The sequence below is a fragment of the Dreissena polymorpha genome, chromosome 3 (assembly GCF_020536995.1).
Source record: "Dreissena polymorpha isolate Duluth1 chromosome 3, UMN_Dpol_1.0, whole genome shotgun sequence".
Taxonomy (NCBI): Eukaryota; Metazoa; Mollusca; class Bivalvia; order Myida; family Dreissenidae; genus Dreissena; species Dreissena polymorpha.
In genome coordinates this window covers 87,733,403-87,756,521 of record NC_068357.1, presented here as the reverse complement: position 1 = coordinate 87,756,521, position 23,119 = coordinate 87,733,403, and the positions used below count along the sequence as shown (strand labels likewise).

General features: G+C 35.0%; 1 long non-coding RNA gene across 1 annotated transcript; it reads left to right on the top strand.

The window, feature by feature from the left end:
* Window positions 1-4,292: 4,292 nt before the first annotated feature.
* Window positions 4,293-21,660, top strand: LOC127875182 (uncharacterized). The gene is made up of 4 exons (XR_008047318.1): window positions 4,293-4,403; window positions 4,921-5,748; window positions 18,681-18,861; window positions 21,449-21,660. It is a non-coding gene; the product is annotated as an uncharacterized LOC127875182 (long non-coding RNA).
* The last annotated feature ends 1,459 nt before the right edge of the window (window positions 21,661-23,119 follow it).

Below are 23,119 nucleotides of genomic sequence, written 5' to 3'. Positions count from 1 at the left end.
GGTACCAGTGTTTTTGGATCATTTTAAGAACCCTGATTATTATTTTGTGGATGGGCGGATGGATGGGTTGTGGTGACAAATATTTACAGTAAATAACTTTTGTTGCACTGACCAATCTTAATGAAATTCTGTGAGACCAAGCTTAGAATTGTATTTGGGATAAGTTATGGCCATAGTTGAGGACACTGTTTTAACCCTTTGCATGCTGGGAAATTTTTTGTCTGCCAAAATGTTGTCTGCTGAATTTCTAAAATTAGCATTTTCTTCGATTTTTTTCAAAGAATACTATCAGAATAGCAAACAGTTTGGATCCTGATGAGACGCCACGTTCTGTGGCATCTCATCTGGATCCAAACTGTTTGCAAAGGCCTTCAAAATTCGGTTCCAGCACTGAAAGAGTTAAAATTGTATTGGGATAAGTTATGGTCATGGTTGATGACACTGTTTAAAAAGAATAAAATGGTTTCTGATAATAATAACTTCAGTTTTTGAATGCAATATTGCAGACACGATTAGTATGTAGATAGTCTGCATGCAGATCTTGCCATGATTTCATTCGGAGTCAGTAGGGTCAAGGTTACTGTAACTAAATACAGGAAGATGGCAACCAATTTTGTTTGTTTGAATGAACCAATATGTATCAATCTTTTTATACAGCTAAATGAAGCTTGCATAAAGACCTAGCTTATGATTGTATAATATCAGGCTAGTGGAATTAAGGTAAAGGTCACTGTGTTTATATAAAAAACAACATAAAAACTTTTACTTTTCATTAAATTGAGTGCGCTGATAGATAGGTATTTCTCTGAAAGTTGTATGATAGTAGCTTGCATGCAGAGCTGGCGTATTTGGGCCCTAGTAAAAAAATAAAACAATATTTGGGTTACTAACTTATGTTTGGACGGACTTCTTCACTGACATTTTTTGTTTAGGCAGTTAAACGAAGGCATATATTATGCTAGCATGTGATATTGAAACTAAACATTTGAATAATAGTCATCGTGTGTTCAGCATCAGGACTATCGGATTCTGAAGCCATCGGGCCCCCTTTAAATTTCCACCGCATAAATATTTGAGCATTCATGAAACGATAAAGGGACAGTGTATGCTTGATGTTTTTGCAAAACTAGCGCTGGTAAAAACGAGGTGGGGGAAACGAGGGCATATGTTGCCTGCTGAAAATGTGGCTTATTAATATGCCTACTTTCTTCTTGCGCATATAAATAATTATCTTATATACAAATACTTAATTTTTACGTATGTAACAGTCCTACACCACAAAGGAAGTCTCATTAAAATGCAAATAAACCATTTTTTTTAAATAAATAATGCCTTTCAAAGTTTCCGTTCACTAGGCTCCCGATCTGTTCTCGATAGGAATGGAGTAACCTTCGGTATTCGGACGTCGAATATTTGATTTAGTACGATGTTAGTATGATCTGCAATATCGGCAACCGTTCGCAATGTTCTGAGGTATATTTGAAAAAGCATTTTGCAATGATTATTAATGTTTATCCATCATGAATTGACCCTTCAGGAAGCGGAATGACATTGCGGGGCATTGCAGAAGGCTTTCCGAAAATTCGGAGTCACTAGCCACGGGTTCCTGTGTATAAGCGAGACGAAACTCTGCCACTCGACATCCGCGTGGTGCTAGTCTGCAGGATTTGCTAGGTGTGGATACAACATGTTTAATATTAGCAGAAAGCTCACCGGGCTCCAGAAAGTTCCGAATGTTTGTCGATGGCTGGCCGAACAACCCAAAACCGTCCCTTAATGAACATAGGGCGTTGAAATGATGTACTTCTCGAAATTTTGATACCCAATTTTTCTATGTGCGATTCCTATCAAACACCGAAAGATCACAACAGTTTCACAACCACTACGACTAGACACTTATAGTCTCAGATCGTTGCAAAGACAACCCGAAACACGTTGATTTTGCCAAATTCGTGAAGGGCAGGATTAAGTTTAAAATAATTGACAGCTTGTTTGTTGTTTGTGTTTTAAACATCGGACACTATGACTTTTTTCTCGCGTGATTGATTTAAGAAGTGAGTAGATATATAGCACAGCTCAGCGAGATATTCACATTTCTAAAAAGTATTGTTAAATATGTAATATGTTGATAGCTCACAACTGTGATTTTTAGTTGTTCGCGTAGCGAACAGCTTATGTTGTTACTGAACATTTTAAGTCAGTTCGCGTTATCTACGGAAAGCCCACTATCCGCCACACCTTCCGTATCCGCGTGAGAAAGAGTCGTATAATTTATGCAAGAGGTTTGAGTTCTCCAACTTCATTCATTCACAAATGGAAACATTATGTGAATATCGTGTTAAATGGAATATTTTTGAACGGAGCTTATATAGAAAAGAATCAATAAACAATGATTGTATTATACATGTCGCGGAAGAAATTATTTAGGAATGATTAAAATAGTCCACTATCTGATGCGCCTTAAATTAATGACGTAGTACAGGTCATTCATAATCTGAGGCTATTAACAGATTCGAGAAAATCGCTGCGTCTTAATGACGTAGTACAGGTCATTCATAATCTGAGGCTATTAATAGATTCGGGAAAATCGCTGCGTCTTAATGACGTAGTACAGGTCATTCATAATCTGAGGCTATTAATAGATTTGGGAAAACAACGCAATAGTATAAGGTTACGCTTGTTTATATTCCCTATAAAACATTTAACAGGAGTTCAACAATAATTCAGGGATACGATAGACAACAACAAAAATGCTTCATAATCGCTAAAACCGAATATAAAAAACAATTAAATATAACAAGAATTATCTGTTTCGTAACCTCGTTCATGCTTCTACAGCGGGGTTAAAAAAGATATTTCTGGGAAACGTTCTTTTGTTCTCAACAGATAGCGGCGATCTTTTGTATTTACGGGTGCTAACAACGCAATAGTAGAAGGTTAAGCTTGTTTATATTCACAGGTCTCAATTTATAAAACGTTGGACATGAGGTCACCAATTACTACAGGTATACTATAGACAACCTCAAAAATGCTTTATAATCCCTAAAACCAAATATTCAGAAACAACTAAATATAACAAGAAACATCTTTTAAAAAGGTAGTCGGCGTAAATGCTGACTTTGAAATAAAGTTTAACATTTTCGTTTCTAAATAAATAAATTGAAAACAAAATATTGTGTGTGTGTGTGTTTTCACGTGTAAGTCGCATATTCACCGCATGAAATGTGTTTTATAGTCAAACCACACATTAGTGTTAGTAGATACAAATTATACTTCGGGAGTTCAAATCATATGTGTCCTCATATGGCTTATTATAAGTTTATTTCTACACCATCGAAATATATCTGTGTTAATATTTAACACGCAGTTTTCTTTCGAAACATTCAAATCACACATTCATAGCCACGTCATGCGAAAATGGGTCTTATTGCGTTTCAGCCAGCGTAGCTCTAGCCCAGTCTGTGCATTTGCGTAGTCTGGTCAGAGGCGATGCTGTCCGCTATAAAATCACTTAGTGTTTTATGGTCTCATTATGTATCTTATGACCAGACTTAGAGATGCGTGTGGGCTGAAGCTATGATGGGCGCATATGGCATAAGACCCATTTTCGCATGACGCGGGTCTTTTTAAATCTCATTGCGAGTTGTAAATGGAACACTTTAGCACAATTCTTTTCGATTTAAATTGTATTCACAAAAGCAAATATAGCAAACTGGCAAATAATGGAAGCATATTCAGGCGTTCAGGAACGATTTCCAGAGTGCTGACCGAGTACGCAAACATTTGTGGTTAGATAATTAAACGATTTTCCCTCTACATGACATACTATTTCGGTAGTGTTTTTAAATTCTGATTTCTGTACAGGTGGCCGTCCTATGTCTGCACAGGCTTTGCCCAATACCTTGATGATAACTGAACATTTCTCAGTGCTTTTCCTGGCACTAGATGCCAACACGATCTTATTCGAAATCGATCGGACGATGTTTTGCCGCATAAAACCTTCACTCGATTTCACTTTCCCACTCAGAAGCAAATTAAAAATGCCTATGTGCAAACAGCATAAAACCAAAACAGCCTGCGAGTAACTCGCAGTCTGTTCAGGTTTTATGCTGTTTGCTGCTCATCAGTATCTAAGGGTTGGAGATGAAGCCTTTAAATTTGAATTTAATAAAAAGGTCTTAAATTTAATTTAACTTTCTATGGGACTACACATACGTCAAAATACGTTCCTAAGCGGGAAAGGGTTAAATATGTACCACCACTTCATCTGTTGAGTTGTTCTAATGGCGTATTGCACCTTTCTGAGATGTGATCAGGTGATATGGCAAGGTGTGAAACTTGATTGTTTAGACAATTGGTTGTCGGGATATTAAATCGGATGGATGTGTAGTTCACCTGCTTAGGTAAATATGAAGTTGTGTTACGCATGCTGTATCGGTTTGTGTTTTGTAATTGAGACGGTGCTTGTGAGAAAGATACGTTTTTTACCGTGTTTTAGTTAATTGAAAATAATTCATAATGAAGATGTACAACTTGTTGGAACAAAATAGTTAAGTTGACTAATTTATCACTCGAAGTATTACAAAACATGATCATATTAATGAAAAGGAGCATAACCTAAAAGCAAATTTATATGTGTTTTATATTCCCCATGCAAAATATAGGTATTAAACAATATACACGTGCGCCATAATGTGTATGTGTACTTAAACGGATCGTTTTGAACTTTCAACACTGTCAATTATCGTAAATGGAAGGTTTTCACGCTGCAACTAATTTGGAATAAATATAACACATTGTCAGTTGGAACATTTTAAAACTTAAATCAATAGATTTGGACAAAAAATATCGGCGACAAATTCTTTGTCTGTATCCAATATACGTCGTGGGTGGTATCTATAACATATTTTTGTTCAACAGCTGATACACCATGCCCAACCGCTGAAGTTCACATATATCCGTCTGAATTGTGGATCGTCATCTCGGCCATTGATGTTAATAAAAAGATAAGTGGTATCATTTTTAAAGGTCAAACATGACGTTAGACAGTTTTGCTTAAAGAGATAATTGTGATGTGCGATTGTTGTTGACTTCCTTTGGAAAGCATAACTGCTGTTGGTAAGCAGACAGACAACACTGTCCATTCGACTTGATTTAAACATTGTTGGCGCTAAAACTTGGGCAAGGCTCCTCAGTTTACAGCGAGGGACACACTTTTTTGCCCGCAAGCGTAAACACACTGACGTGGGTCGATGGTGCAAAAGCGAGTCCGAGTCAGCGTAAACAGTGTTAAACGCCTTAGCTCTGAAAATCAAGTCTTTAGAATCGATAGCGGGTTCGCTCTGTTTTCAAATAGCAGTACTGTTTACCAAAGGCAGAAAGTAATGTCTTGCATCATCTTATCTCTTTTTTCAGTGCTGCAGTATAACGTAAATTCTGACATTTTGTTGCATATGTACGTATTCTAATTTACATATATATGCTAATACGTGTTTACGTTATTTATCTGCAACTAATTTTTAAAAGAATATAGTACATGGTCATTTGGTCCACTTTACAATTTAATCAATATATTTGAACAAAAAATATTGGCGATGTATTCATTGTCTGTATCCAATATATGTCGTGATGGTATCTCTAACATATGTTTGTTTAACAGCTGTCCGTGCATTGGGATACGAGCATGAACTCTACATGGGCACCGAGAAACCATGACCAACCGCTGAATGTCACCTATACCCGACTGAAGTATGGACCGTTATCTCTGCCATTGTTGTGAATAAAAAGATAAGTGATATCATTTTTAAATGTCAAAGATGACGTTAGACAGGTATGCTTAAAGATATAATTGTGATGTGCGATTGTTGTTGACTTCCTTTGGTAAGCATTACTGCTGTTGGTATGCAGACAGACAACACTGTCAATTCGACTTGATTTATGCTGATTTTTTTGCATTTATATGCGGTGTAAATACATTGATCTGCTTTTCAATGTGTGTATTCGGCGATGGGTGATACGTTGGTTCCTTTTTCCTAGTTCCTTATTTTTTATTCGAATAAGGATTAAGGAACTGTTCCTTATTCCTTATTCACGCGTTACATATTTGTTATAGGGTTTAAAGAACACTAATGCAAACATTTCTGAAGTAAATCAAAACACAATAACTAGAATGCATTTACTTTATGTATTACGTTACATATTCATGGTTCTTCTTCGCGCTTGCATAGGATTTCTTGTTTAAACCGAACCGATATTTTTAAATCGAATACTAACTTAATTCACATTAACAAAGCCTAAAGCATATACTATTATTTTACATGTATGTGATAAAAAATATCAATCTTGTACATTTAAACATGCTTGTTTTTATTTATAATCCAGTTCCTTATTCGATGCTGAATAAGGAAAAAAGGAACCAGTTCCTTATTCCTTATTCAAACTGAATAAGGAACTGGCATTTATTTACTTAAACATCAATGAAATTGATCCAAAATTAACCACATATAAATGAACATATCATCTAAATATTGGTTGTATATGTAAAATTATGATTGCAATACATTTCTACCAAGTTTGAAGTGATGATTATCCAGTTCCTTATTCAGTGTGAATAAGGAATAAGGAACTGGTTCTTTATTCCTTATTCAAATCGAATAAGGAACTGGAATTTTCTTTCTATAAATTATAAAGTCAAAATGAACCAACGAGACTAATAACTCAACGAAAATTATTGTAAATGTATGTCGGGTGTAACAAATATAAATTGCAGTACATTTCTACTTCGTTTTAATTAATAATAACATAGTTCCTTATTCGGTTTGAATAAGGAATAATGAACTGGTTCCATATTCCTTATTCAAATCGAATAAGGAACTGTAATTTTCATACTAAACAACAAATTAAAATGAACCAAAAGGACCAATAAATGAATTAAAATCATTGTAAATGTAGGTTGTGTATCAAAAAACATTAATTAAAGCACATCTCGATTAAGTTTCATTTAATGATAACATAGTTTCTTATTCGGATTGAAACAGGAATAAGGAACTGGTTCCTTATTTCTTATTCAAATCGAATAAGGAACTGGCATTTTCCTAATAAACAAACTATTAATATGAACCAAAGAGACCAATAAATCAATGAAATTGATATCGCTTTGAACCTTAAGGTAGCGCACCTCTAATGGGCACATATCCAAATATAATCTAATTAATTATTTTCTTAATCAGCATCATTTCACTGAACTACATGCAAATTTGTAGGTAGGCTTTCCATGCTTTTTAAAAAAATATACCGATCTTTTCATATGGCCATATTGGGTAAAAATCCAGAGGAAGTACAAAACCATTTGGATAATCTGCGTGTGTATTGTAATACTTGGGGCCTTAAAGTAAACACTTCAAAAACTAAAATTATGGTTTTCCGTAAGAGGGGCCGCCTACGCCAAAATGAGGCATGGACATACGATGGCCAAATCATCGAAACAGTTGATAACTTTAATTATTTAGGTACTGTTATACATTATACAGGTAGTTTCACATTCAACCAAGAACATTTAGTAGGTAAAGCCCTTAAGGCTATGAATACTTTGCTATACAAGTGTAAAATGTATGATCTAAAACCTAAAACACTTTGCCAGTTATTTGATGCATTTGTTGGTTCTATTCTTAACTATGCCTCCGAAATATGGGGTTTTACAAAGTCTAAAGAAATAGAACGTATCCATTTAAAGTTCTGTAAACGAATGCTACAAGTAAGACTCAACAGTTGTAACGCATGTGTTTACGGAGAGTTGGGTAGATACCCACTTTACATAAATCGTTTTATAAGAATGTTAAAATATTGGTTTAAAATTAGATTGAGTGATAATATTATTCTCCAAACTGTGTATAATATGAATGTTATAGAGTGTCATAAAGGAAACATCAATTGGGTCTCACATATTAAACAGTTGTTAAACGATTATGGTTATGGATATGTTTTTAATAACCCTAGCTCTGTGTGTGTTAATTCTTTAATATGTCAGTTTAGAAATAGACTTATAGATACATTTAAACAGGAATGGTTTGGTACATTAAGTAACAGTACTGTATTAGACATGTACAGAGTTTTTAAACCTACAATTGTATACGAATCTTACTTGGATTTGTTACCAAGGAGTTTGCGTACCCAATTTGTTAAGTTAAGAATTTCTGTTCACTCACTGAGAATCCAAACTGGGAGATATGGGCGTAATAATATTCCTCGCAACGAAAGATACTGTGTTTGTTGCAATAGTAGAGATATTGAAGATGAGTTTCACTTTGTTTGTATTTGTCCATGTTTTAGTGTTTTCGACAAAAATACCTTAAAAGGTATTTATATGTTAATCCATCTGTGTTTAAGTATCACCAATTACTGACTTCATCCGATAAAAACGAACTTGTCAAGTTGTGTAAATATATAAAAGAAGCATTTGTAATTCGCAATTCATTTATCAATAATACCATATAGAGTCTAACCGGTATCACCTACAAATCTTTCTGTCATTATATGTTTAGAAAATTTACTATATGCTTTTTCTTCATTTGTATTTTTTGTGTGTGTGTGTTTTATATATATATTTGTTTTCAACTTAAATGAAATGAAAACGTGACATATTTATTTTATACTGTTTGTATTAAGACGATGTACTTATGTATAAGTCTAAATAAAATGTCTGTTCTGTTCTGTTCTTTTCAAAACCACCCCCACGCTCGGCTTTTGTCCAGTTTATTTTTACCCCTGGGGTATATAAAAGTTCCATAATTCATTCAAATTTCCAAATATGGGCATGCAGTTGGTGTGTACAGATGCTGTAAAGGTGTTTAAAGTTTAAACAAGATGAAATAAGTATTCTTTTACAGACATTTATTTTTTACAAATTTTTATCTATGGAAGAGCGCCATGAAATGTAAATGATTTCAGCCAAGTAAAAATTGGGTCGGTTTAAAACAAAGTGTCATAAAATTCAAAATAGTATCATTTAAGTCATACTTTAAACTTAGTTTTTATAGAAACACTATATACAGCAAAAATACCAAGAAATAGACAGATTTACCGTTAAGTTTTTGAAATAAAAATAAAAATGCAATATGCATGGTTCGTATTTTCAACACTAAATCACCCAATTTCGCCATAACGTTGTTTTAATTTTAATAATTGAAGAATGTGCATAAAAATTGCAACATATTTAACAATAAATATAGCTTTTATGCCATATTAAATCAAATTACGTTAGAAAATAAATAAAACCCGTCGCAAAAAAGTATACGTCGTCGGCAGGATTCGAATTTCCGCGGGAATATCCCAAAAGATTTCTAGTCTATCGCCTTAACCACTAGGCTACGGCACCTAATAGTAGGCTCTTCAACCTTCGAAGAAATCGCGGGAAATCATTAGAGGTGCACTACCCTAATCATATCTCTTTGTAACTGTTTAGGTATAAGAACGGAATGGGATAGCTAAATCAAGACTGGTATTATGCTATCGGAAAGTCTTCTCTAGAAGTTAGGGTCAGAAAAAACTTCAAGAACTGTATCAGACATATAAATTAAAAAAAATCTTACATTAAAAATAGCCAATGATAACTAATATATAGCTGTGCTATTCTAGAATGATCCGAATTTAAATATCCGAAATTATGGCCTCTGAATAAGGAATTGGCGTAAAGTTAGTTCCTTATTCGGAAGCCTGTATTTCAGAAAATCACTTTCGGATATGTTATATTTAAGATGTAGTGTGGGTTATTTCAGCATGATTATGTTATATGGACGTATTCTGTCACATTTCTTTTTATATTCTATGTCACTATACACGCTGAAAACAAGTATTATAAAGAGGATAATTAGGAAATGGTATTGTCTTTCTCAAACATAAATTAAAATTAACCAAATAATATAAAATGTCGATGAAAATTATGGTTTGTGTAGGTTTGAAGTTAAAAATATTTATTGCAAGATATTTCTACTTAGTATTATTTAATATAACACAGTTCCTTATTCAGTGCGAATAAGGAATAAGGAACTGGTTTTTATTCCTTATTCAAATCGAATAAGGAACTGGCTTTTTCATACTAAACAAACTATTAAAATGAACCAATAAATCAATGAAAATCATTGTAAATTTAGATTGGGTATCAAAAACATTAATTGCAGTGCATCACCACTATGTTTCATATAATGATAACGTTGTTCCTTATTCAGATTGAAAAAGGAATAAGGAACTGGTTACTTATTCCTTATTCAAATCGAATAAGGAATAGATATTTTCATACTAAACAAACTATTAAAATGAACCAAAGAGATCAATGAACATATTTTTTAATTAGTAAGTCGTGACCATGACAGTGTTCACTCGTTCCCACGAGTAAGTAAGTCGTTCCCTGGACTAAGTATGTCATAGGGATAATACAGAAAAAAGAGGTGTGCAATTTAAAAATCATATAAACAAGGAGGAGTGAATTTCACATCTATGCTACAGTTAAATTAAGTACTGGCTTTAACAATTGTGTTATTGACTGTATTAACCCTTTGAAGGTTAATTAATATCTCTCGCTCGTGCAGACCAACGATATATTAGGGGACCATCAGATATAATTAGGACAACGTTGCCGTCAGTAAGTCATTATTGACGTCACCATCAAGGCGAGACTGCACCGTAAGTAGCGACCCGGGTGCCTCTATAAGACTGGAAAGTTTCATAAAAAATGCGTAAACAATCCGTAATTGAGTGTTTGCATTTAAACAGATGTTCTATCACTGGAAACGCGTTTTCTCGATCTTGGATGCAAACGGTATATCCGGCAACTTACGACATTGACGCGCGATAAAAGGTCACGGGAAGCGAAGAAATTGCGCTTTTCTATTTGATTACCAGGCCTACCGGTATTTTTCCTAAGTTATAACAACTGGTTACTTGTGCATTATTTAGTAGCAAAAAACTGGACCTGGGTTATCGTTTTAATAAACAAAGTGGAATTGTACGGCATTAAGTATTTTTTAAATCCAACTTACATATACCATGATTAACATTGACGTTCATTAATGTTGGGTTACTGTATTATGTTTGATTATGAACATGCCTGTCTCTTACTATCATCTTCATAATACTTATTTTCATCGCTTATCGCAAAATATTATATACAGTAGAAATGTTAAAGAACATTTCCATAGAACATAATCAAGCCTAAATAACCTACACTACATCTCAACTAGAACAGATCTGAAAGTGATTGTCCGAAATCCAGGCTACTGAATAAGGAACTAACTTTACGCCAATTCCTTATTCAGAGACCATTATTTCAGATATTTGAATTCGGATCATTCTAAAATAGCGCAGCTATATATTTGTTGTTATTGGCAATTTTTAATGTAAGATTTTTTTTAATTTATATGTCTAATAAAGTTCTTGAAGTTTTTTCTGACCCTAATTTCTGTAAAAGAGTATCCAATAGATGAATACTAGTCATGTTTTAGGTATCTCATTTCATTCTTATACAAAAACAGTTACAAAGGGATATGATTAAATTGCAAAGCGATTTCAGTGCGTAAACACAAAAGCCATTATGCAACGGAAGCAGCGGTCTAGGTTCCTCACGAAGATTTTAAAGTTTAATCGAGATGCCTCAATATTTTATTTTACAATTCAAACGCATGCGCGCACACTAGCTGTAAAAGTGTGTTTTCTTCATAGATTTGTTCAAGTGCGAAAACGTGTTTTCTCACTCATTCTGGCCAACGGTATATCCGGCGACCTTTAACCTCAGAACACGACTATTGACTGTGGGGTCTACAAAACGGTGATGGCTTCTTTGGAAAACAGTCACTCGCCGATCTTATCGATACAGTTCCGACTTTATTCGTACCGAATGCTGGTGGAATATTTCGGACAGCGTTCTCGTCAGTGCGACGTCACTGACGTCACCATAAAGGCGAAACTGCACCGGAAGCAGCAACTCACATGCCTCTGGAAAGTTTCATAGAGATTCCTCGAGGATTGTATTTTTTAATTAAAAAAGAATGTGTATACCAGCCTTACTTGAGTTCCTATATTTAAATAATTTTCTATCTCCGGGAACGCGTCTTCTTCATCTTGGATGCCAACGGTACATCCGGCGATCTTCAACATGGCCACCAAATTAAAGGTCGTGATAAACGACCAAAAAGCGCTGGTCTTGGTGGTAACCAGTCATTTTTGTTCTAAAGAAGACCTGGTTACTTTTTTCCACAAAAACTGTTTATCATGACGCAACAAAACTATTTAGATTTGTACTATAATACATATTTTAATAGCTTCTCAACCTACATTTAAAATGATTTTCAGTGATATATTGGTCTCTTTGGTTCATTTTATTTGTATGTGTGTGTAAGAAAATGCCTGTTCCTTATTCGATTTGAATAAGGAATAATGAACCACTTACTTATTCATTTTTTCAATCCGAATAAGGAACTAGGTTATCATTAAATGAAACGTATTATTTATGTACTGCAATGAATGTTTTTTTTACTCAACCTACATTAACAATGATTTCCATTGATTTGCTGGTCTCTTTGGTTCATTTTAATAGTTTGTTTAGTATGAAAAAGTCAGTTCCTTATTCGATTTGAATAAGGAATAAGGAACCAGTTCCGTATTCCTTTTTCGCACTGAATAAGGAACTGTGTTATTATTAAATAATACTAGGTAGAAACATATTGCATTAAATATTTTTAACTTCGAACCTACATAAACCATGATTGTCATCGACATTTAATATAATATGGTTAATGTCAGTTTATATTTGAGTAAGGCATATCATTTCCTTATCGTCTTCATAATACTCGTTTTCAGCGTGTATTGTCACATATAATATAAAAAGAAATCCGACAGAATACGTCCATATAACATGTTCAAGCTTAAATAGCCCACACACCATCTAAAATATAACATAACCGAAATTTATCGTCCGAAATACAGGTTTCCGAATAAGGAACTAACTTTACGCCCAATTCCGTATTCAGAGGCCATAAAGTTGGATTCTTTAATTCGGATCATTCTAGAATAGCACATCTTTATATTCGTTATCATTGGCGATTTTTGTGTGTAAGGTTTGTTACTTATATCTCTGGTACAGTCTGACCCTGAACTTTGGTCAAGACTATATAATAGCTGAAAACTAAACATGGTTTAGATATCTTGTTCCGTTTTCATACAAAAACTGATACGAAGGGATATGATTAAGAATGCAAAATGATTTCAACACGTTTCCATAAAAGAAAGACTCCACCGGAAGCAGCGGTCCAAGTGCCTCTATAAGTTGAAAAGTTTCATCGAAATGCCTCAATATTGTATTTTATTTTATAATTGAACTGAAAAAGCGCGCATCAAAGCTGTAAAAGTGTGTTTTCTTCTAATATATTTTTTGTGCGAATACGCGTTTTCTCGCTCATGCAGACCTACGTTACATTTGGAGACTTTCAACATCGGTACAAGACGAATGCCAATGTTCCGGACTAAGTTGTCATCAGTGCGACGTCACTGATGTCACAATAATGCGAGACTGAACCGGAAGCAGCGGCCACGGTGCCTCTATTAGACTGGAAAGTTTCATCGAAATTCCTCTGTATTTCGTTGTTGCTGTTGTGTTTTTTTCAATTAAAAACCAAAAATTATATAGCTGTAATTGGGAGGTTTTATTTCAATAGATTTTCTATCTCCGAAAGCGCGTTTCTTCGCTCTAGGATGCCTACGTTACATCCGGCCACCTTCAACATTGGCGCACGATTAAAAGTCGTGAAAACCGACAAAATGGCACTGTTCTCGGTGGTTATAAGTGATATCTTTAGATATTGCAACTGGTTACGCTTTCCTTATTCAACCGCATAAATGGCACCAGATTATCATTACACAAGAATACTAAAAAGACATGTACTGTAATAAATACATATTTTTTTATTCCCAACCTACATATGCAGTGATTTTCCTTGATTTATGCGTCTCTTAATTCATATTATTTTATTTGTTAAGTAAGAAAGTACCAATTCCTTATTCGATTTGAATAAGGAATAAGAAACCAGTTCCTTATTCAAATCGAATAAGTAACTATGTTATAATTAAATACAACAAAGTAGAAATGCACTGCAATTAATAATTGTATACCCGTCCAACATATTTCATAATTTTCGTTGCGTCATTCGTTTCATTGGTTCATTTTGATTTATAATTTATAGAAAGAACATTCCAGTTGATTATTCTATTTGAATAAGGAATAAGGAACCCGAATAAGAAACTGTATAATCATCACTAAAAACTTAGAAGAAATGTATTGCAATTAGAATTTTACATGTACAACCAATATATAAATAATATGTTCATTTATATGTGGTTAATATTGGATATTACATTGATGTTTAAGTAAGGAAATGCGAGTTCTTTATTCGACTTGAATAAGGAATAAGGAGCCAGTTCCTTATTCCTTATTCAACCCGAATAAGGAACTAGGTTATGATTAAATGAAACATAGTAGAGATGTACTGCAACTAATGTTTTAATACCTAACCTAAATGTACAATGATTTTCATTGATTTCTCTTTGGTTCATTTTTATATTTTATTCAGTATGAAAACGCCAGTTCCTTATTCGATTTGAATACAACCCGAATAAGGAACTAAGCTATCATTAAATGAAACTTAATAAAGATGTGCCGCAATTAATGTTTTTTGATAACCAACCTACATTTACAATGCTTTCATTGATTATTAATCTCTTTGGTTCATTTTAGTTCCCTTTTCGATCTAAATAAGGAATAAGGAACCAGTTCCCTTCGTTCATTTTAATAGTTTGTTTATAATGAAAATGCCAGTTCCTTATTCGATATGAATAAGGAATAAGGAACCAGTTCCTTATTCCTTTTTCAATCTGAATAAGGAACACTGTTATCATTAAATGAAACATAGTAGTGTTGTACTGCAATTGATGTTTTTGATAACCAACCTAAATTTACAATGATTGTCAATGCTTTATTGGTCTCTTTGGTTCATTTTAATAGTTTGTTTAGTATGAAAAAGCCAGTTCCTTATTCGATTTGAATAAGGAATAAGGAACCAGTTCCTTATTCCTTATTTGCACTGAATAAGGAACTGTGTAATTATTAAATACTATAAGGTAGAAATATATTGCAATAAATATTTTAACTTCGAACCAACATAAACCATGATTTTCATCGACATTTTATAGTATTTTGTTAATTTTAATTTATGTTTGAGAGAGGAAATACCATTTCCTAATTGTCCTCTTCATAATACTTGTTTTCAGCGTGTTAAGTGACATAGAATATAACAAGAGCTGTCACCATAGGATGACTTATGCTCCCTATTAACGCTTTATAGAAGTTATGAGCTTTTTTCGAAACCTAAACGCAGATTTCGAAACCTAAACGCGGATCCTAAGTTCAAGGTCAAGGTCACAGGGGTCAAAATTTGTGTGCGTATGGAAAGGCATTGTCCATATACACATGCATACCAAATATAAAGGTTATATCTCAAGGGACATAGAAGTTATGAGCATTTTTCGAAACCTAAACGCAGATTTTGAAACCTAAACGCGGACCCTAAGTTCAAGGTCAAGGTCACAGGGGTCAAAATTTGTGTGCGATGGAGAGGCCTTGTCCATTTACACATGCATACCAAATATGAAGGTTATATCTCAAGGGACATAGAAGTTATGATAATTTTTCGAAACCTAAACGCAGATTTCGAAACCTAAACGCGGACCCTTAGTTCAAGGTCAAGGTCACAGGGGTATTTTTTTGTGCGTATGGAAAGGCCTTGTCCATATACACATGCATACCAAATATGAAGGTTATATCTCATGGGGCACAGAAGTTATGAGCATTTTTCGAAACTTAAACGCAGATTTCGAAACCTAAACGTGGACCCTAAGTTCAAGGTCAAGGTCACAGGGGTCAAAATTTGTGTGCGTATGTAAAGGCCTTGTCCATATAACATGCATACCGAATATGAAGGTTATATCTCAAGGGACATAGAAGTTATGAGCATTTTTCGAAACCTAAACGCAGATTTCGAAGCCTAAACGCGGACCCTAAGTTCAAGGTCAAGGTCACATGGGTAAAAAAATGTGTGCGTGTGAAAAGGCCTTGTCCATATACACATGCATAATAAATATGAAGGTTATATCTCAAGGGACATAGAAGTTATGAGCATTTTTCGAAACCTAAACGCAGATTTCGAAACCTAAACGCGGACCCAAAGTTCAAGGTCAAGGTCACAGGGGTAACATTTTTTGTGCGTATGGAAAGGCCTTGTCCATATACACATGTATATGAAATATGAAGGTTATATCTCAAGGGACATAGAAGTTATGAGCATTTTTCGAAACCTAAACGCAGATTTCGAAACCTAAACGCGGACCCTAAGTTCAAGGTCAAGGTCACAGTGGTCAAAATTTGTATGCGTATGGAAAGGCATTGTCTATATACACATGCATACCAAATATGAAGGTTATATCTTAAGGGACATATAAGTTATGAGCATTTTTCGAAACCTAAACGCAGATTTCGACACCTAAACGCGGACCCTAAGTTCAAGGTCAAGGTCACAGGGGTAACATTTTTTGTGCGTATGAAAAAGTCTTGTCCATATTCACATGCATACCGAATATGAAGGTTATATCTCAAGGGACATAGAAGTTATGAGCATTTTTCGAAACCTAAACGCAGATTTCGGAACTTAAACGCGGACCCTAACTTCAAGGTCAAGGTCACATGGGTAAAATTTTTTGTGCCTATGTAAAGGCCTTGTCCATATACACATGCATACCAAATATGAAGGTTATATCTCAAGGGACATAGAAGTTATGAGCATTTTTTGAAACCTAAACGCAAAGTGTGACGGAAAGACGGACAGACAGACGGACGGACGGACAGACGGACAGTCCGATCACTGTATGCCCCCTTTTCTTCGAAAGGGGGCAAAAAAAGAAATATGACAGAATACGTCCATATAACATAATCATGCTTAAATAACCCACACTACATCTTAAATATGACATATCCGAAAGTAATGTTCTGAAATACAGGCTTCCGAATAAGAAACTAACTTGACGCCAATTCGTTATTCAGAGGCCATACTTTTGGATATTTAAATTCGGACCTATACCTAAACAGTTAAAAGGAGAGGTTGCAAAGCGATTTCAATTTCATAGATTTATTGGTCTCTTTGGTTCATTTTAATAGTTTGTCTAGTAGGAAAATGCCAGTTCCTTATTCGATTTGAATAAGGAATAAGGAACCAGTTCCTTATTCCTTATTCAAACCGAATAAGGAACTATGTTATTATTAATTAAAACAAAGTAGAAATGTACTGCAATTAATATTTGTTACACCTGACATACATTTACAATAATTTTCGTTGAGTTATTCGTCTCGTTGGTTCATTTTGACTTATAATGTATAGAAAGAAAATTCCAGTTCCTTATTCGATTGGAATAAGGAATAAGAAACCAGTTCCTTATTCTCGTTGGTTCATTTTGTCTTATAATTTATAGAAAGATAAAATTGCTTATTCCTGTTTCAATCCGAATAAGGAACTATGTTATCATTAAATGAAACTTAGTAGAGATGTGCTGCAATTAATTTGTTTAATACCCAATCTACATTTACAATTATTTTCATTGATTTATTGGTTCCTTTGGTTCATTTGAATATTTTGTTTAGTATGAAAATTCCAGTTCCTTATTCGATTTGAATAAGGAATAAGGAACCAGTTCCTTATATCTTATTCAAACCGAATAAGGAACTATGTTATTATTAATTAAAACAAAGTAGAAATGTACTGCAATTAATATTTGTTACACCCGACATACATTTACAATAATTTTCGTTGAGTTATTCGTCTCGTTGGTTCATTTTGACTTATAATGTATAGAAAGAAAATTCCAGTTCCTTATTCGATTGGAATAAGGAATAAGAAACCAGTTCCTTATTCCTTATTCACACTGAATAAAGAACTGGATAAAAATCACTTGAAACTTAGAATTTTACATATTTAACCACTATATAAATAATATGTTCATTTATATGTGGTTAATGTTGAATCAATTTCATTGATGTTTAAGTAAGAAAATGCCAGTTCCTTATTCGGCTCGAATAAGGAATAAGGAACTGGTTCCTTTTTCCTTATTCAGCCTCGAATAAGGAACGGGGTTTTAAATAAAAACAAACATGTTTAAATGTACAAGATTGATTTTATATATCACATTTATGTAAAATAATAGTATAGTATGCTTTATGTTTTGTTTATGTGAAATTGGTACTCGAATTAGAAAATATCGGTTCGGTTTAAATAAGAAATCCTATGCAAGCGCGAACAAGAAATACGAATATGTAATGTAATGCATAAGTAAATGTATTCGAGTTATTCTGTTTTCATTTACTTCAGAAATGTTTGCCTTATTGTCCTTTAAAACCCTATAACAAATATGTTACGCGAGAATAAGGAATAAGGAACAGTTCCTAATTCCTTTTTCGAAAAAGGAATAATGAACTAGGAAAAAGGAACCAACCTATCACCCATCCCCCGCTATTCGGCGGGGGTAAGATCTGGAGAAGGAGAAAAAAGAGCTAATTGTTGATTTTCAATTTAGTAGCGTTTAATTTATTTTAGGTCAGTTTCCAGTTCTTGTCAGATGGGACACTAACACGATCCTGTTCCACTGCTGAAGACGTATGGCGCAACGTTTACGGATGCCATGAAGATTGCTCAATTTAGACGTTCCGTGGAGGCTGAACATCGTTGCATATTAAAGAAATTGGAGCGACTGAATACTCTTTTTTTATATTTATGTGTAAAAAAACGTAAAATACAAACACACATGCCTAATTTGTCCATGTATAATTACTATTTATAAGAAAATACATTTTGTTCGATTAACAAGGAAAATTATGATGAGTTGCAAGATGATGATGATGATGATGGTGATGGTCGTTGTGGCAATGGCGATAGGGCTGGGGATTGTGGTTATTGTGGTGATGGTTGTGATGATGGTGTTGGCGATGGTGATGATGGCGGTGATGATGGTGGTGAATGTTATGGTGGTGGCGATGCTGTTGTTTATGGTGTTTGTGGTGGTGGTGATGGTTAAGGTAATAGTTGTGACGGTGGTGGTGATGGTTGTGACGTTATTTGTGACAGTGGTTACGGTGGTGGTAATTGTGGTGGTGTTGATGGTGGTGGTGGTGATGCTGGTGATGATGGTGATGATGGTGAAGGCGATAGTTGTGGTGTCATAATGGTGATGGTTATGATGGTGTTTGTGATGAAGGTGTTGGTGTTGGTAGAGATTGTAATGGAGGTGTTGTTGTTGGTGGTGAAGGTGATGGCGGTGGTGAATGTCATGGTGGTGGTGGTGGTTGCGGTGGTGATGGTGGTGATAATGGGGAAGATGGTGACGTTGGTGGTGATGATGATGGTGTTGGTGATGGTAGAGATTGTTAAAGGGATCGTGGTCGTGATGATGATGCTAATGGTAGTGATGGTGTTGAAGGGGGCGATGGTGGTGATGGTGATGGAAGTGTTGAGAGGTGATAGTGATAGTGATGAAGGTAATGTTGGTGTTGGTGCTTGTGATGGTGGTGGTGATGGTGGTGGTAGAAATTGTAATGTTGGTAATGATGGCGGTAATTGGTCATGTTGTTGCTGATTGTTGGTGTGGCTCTGGATGTGGTAGTGATGATGATTGTGGTGGAATTGGTGGTGGTGATGGTGGTGTTGATGAAGATAAAGGGGGTGATGGTGGTGATTGTTATTGTGATGGTGGTAGTGGTGATGGTGGTGGTGGAAATGGTAATGGTGGTTATGATGGAGGTAAGTTGTCATGTTGTTGCTGATTGTTGGTGTGGCTCTGGTGGTGGTGGTGATGGTGATTGTGGTGGAATTGGTGGTGGTGATGGTGGTATTGATGGAGATATAGGTGGTGATGTTGGTGATTGTGATGGTGGTGGTGATGATGGTGGTGGTGATGGAAGTTTTTATGGTGATGGTGGTTGTGATGGTGGTTGTGATGGTGGTGATGTTGATTGGAATGGTGATGGTGGTGTTGTGGGCGATGTCGACGATGATGGTGATGGAAATGACGGTTGTTATGGTGGTGTTGGTGCTTATTGTGATGGTGATGGTGTATTGACGGTGATGATGATGATGAAAATGGTTGTGATGGCGGTGTTGGTGGGGATGGTGGTGGGGATGGTTATAAAAGTGATGGTGGTGGTGGTTGTTTTTGTGGTGATGATGGTGATTGTTATGGTGGTTGTTGTAGTGATGGTGGTGGTATTGGTGGCTTGTTTGGTGGTGGTGATGGTATTGGTGACGTAGATGGTGGTTATGGTGGTGGTGACAATTGTGGTCGTTTTGATGGAAGCGGTGGTGGTGATAGTGGTGGGATGGTAGTCTTGATGTTGGTGGTGATGGTTGTGGTGGTCGTGGTAGAGTTTGTTTGGTGACGGTTGTGATGATTGTGGTGCTGATGTCGGTGGTGTACGTTGTAGTGAGGTTCTCAGGTTACTTTCTGGTAGCCAAACTGTAGATGTCGCTGTCCAATCGGTTCCGAGAATGCTTATAAGGGCGGGGTTATCTGGCGACTATTATTTTATTGAATCCTTATGGCGAGTAAGTTTTGAAAACAACAAGTTTAAAGAATCTATGTGGTAGCAATTTAATGTCAGTACATGTATATTTCGATTTTCTATAGCCATGTGTTGTTATTTGCTGATTCAAGTCCCTTCGTACGCATCTAAAACATCCCGTGTTTTTATAAGAGTGCGACATTGTTACTATCGTCTGTCAACTTCCGCGCATGAAAAGCGTGCGTGTTGCAACAGACCAGGTGCTATATTTAAATAGAGACGTGCAATTCAGTTTGTAGCATTTTATGATGAAAAATGTAAATCGGAATAAATGCTCACGATGAGAAAGTATTGACCCATTTAAACTATAGAAAAATATGTTGATTTACAACTTAAACATTGCAATAGATGGTACGTTCTTAAAAATATTTGTGATGGGTGGGAGAGTAGAGGAGCTACACGTTAATGTCAGTACATGAAAATGAATAAACAATGAAATGGAAATACATTGAATGAAGCATTTAATTTCAGGCGAAAAATATTAAATATTGTGTAATGCAGTTTATTTGAGTTTTAATACAATGGTCGTTGATACTACCGGTAATACATTTATTATGATAAGTATGTTGTAATTCATTCTTTGTTATACTCACTGACTTTTCTTTAGCGCCAACTTAGATATACGTTGACTTGTTTCATCTTTGTAATCATATATGGAGTGTGTGTGAATACTGTATAAATTTATGAGAGATTGTTAATCAATGGCATTTTCCTCTTTGATGTTTTTAAAAAAAAATCTCACCATTGTAGAAAGATTAACTACATGGGCGTTTGCAGTTTTCGTGGCCGGTCGATTGGCCTACGTTAAAAAGTCGAACTTAATGTCCTGTGGCTGTAAATAATATTAAAAACGTTCAAAGGGCGAACAACTGAAGTGCGTTCAGCGCTTTGATAAGTTGATGCAACAAGTATACGCAGCTGGTTCTGTCTGATCGAACATGGCAAGTATGTCTTACGATTCGCTTTTTCGGCGTAAGCTGCATAAGCCAGCTTTTCACCTTAGCCTGACCTTTGTAAGTGTCCAATAAAATTCCAATAAAATTTCCCGCGGCTAGGTACGAATGAATACACTTCATTTATTCCATTGGCTGATTTGAGTTTACCACCAGAACATTGGAAACATATCCGCGTCTTTGTAACACTGTTTTACTGTATGAAACAATTTTATCTCGAATGAAAAGGCTTAATAGATAGAACAGTTTTACACTCAATTCTCGACATCAATACAGTTTGTGCGTACACCTTTTATTTTCAGAGTATTACCAGCGCAAGAGCGTTTATACTTAAAAGGCTATGTTCTCATATTTAGTTCTTACTTCCTTATTCCTGTCAACATGTTAACATGTAAAAGTATAAAGAGCAATGGAAGCGAGGCCTCACTTTAAAGCATTGCATTTCAACCCGCGAGTTCAGAGTTTATATACAGGTCATCACCGGAGTTGGCGGCCAGTAAAATAATCGTTATATAATAAAGACGCTATCCGTGAACTAGGTGACCTGGAATTTTCTTTAGACCAGAAATATGTTAAATGAAGATATTCAGCAATATAATTATGGTATGTAAATAATAGATTCTTAATGTGTTTTCAACAATACAATGATAAATATTATTGTTGATAAATTTAACAATAATTATTCGTCCATATTGCCTAATGTACTAAAGTGATATTATGAGCATGTAACAGTTTATAGGTGTCTATCGCAACCGTTGATTATTTTTGATGTTTCTACTTCATATACACTTATATTAATTAATGCAGCATCATCATACTAAAACAATATACCAGAAAGAGAAAAATAATGCATTTGAATATCAACCGTACTTTCGTTTGACAACTGATCATGCGTTTACGAGTTGAACCTAAATTTAGTTTTAGTGCAGATTTGTTCATACGACACAAAGACACGAAATTGTTTTACGGATCATTTCAGCTTACAGGACTGGGTGGGTCACGTAAGAATATCGAATATAAAATATATTTTTATAAACAACTGGTAGCAAGGTGAGTTGCAGATAATTAATCAGTAACCACATTTTAACTAACTATTTTGACCTGTTAATTCTTTTCAGCTCAATTCAACATAGCAAAATGCCCATAATATCACTTTAAGCATTAGCACGATGATAATTGATACTGTTAATAATCGAATCAAATAGCAATGCCCGACAAACCACTAAAACAGGTTTGTTCGAAGAACGCGCCTTTAAATACGGATACTTCTCGTGTGGCCGGTTGACTCATATGTTTAAATTTCACTACCATTCTTCTTGTGGTTTTCTGTTTTGTATCTATAGGTTTATGACCAGCAATATGTTATAATGTAAAATAAACCGCGAAAACTCCCCGTAACATCCCGTACTGCGTGTGATGCAGCTAAGAACTGCACAGAAAAAGACATTCGCTATCCTTGATCTCATTC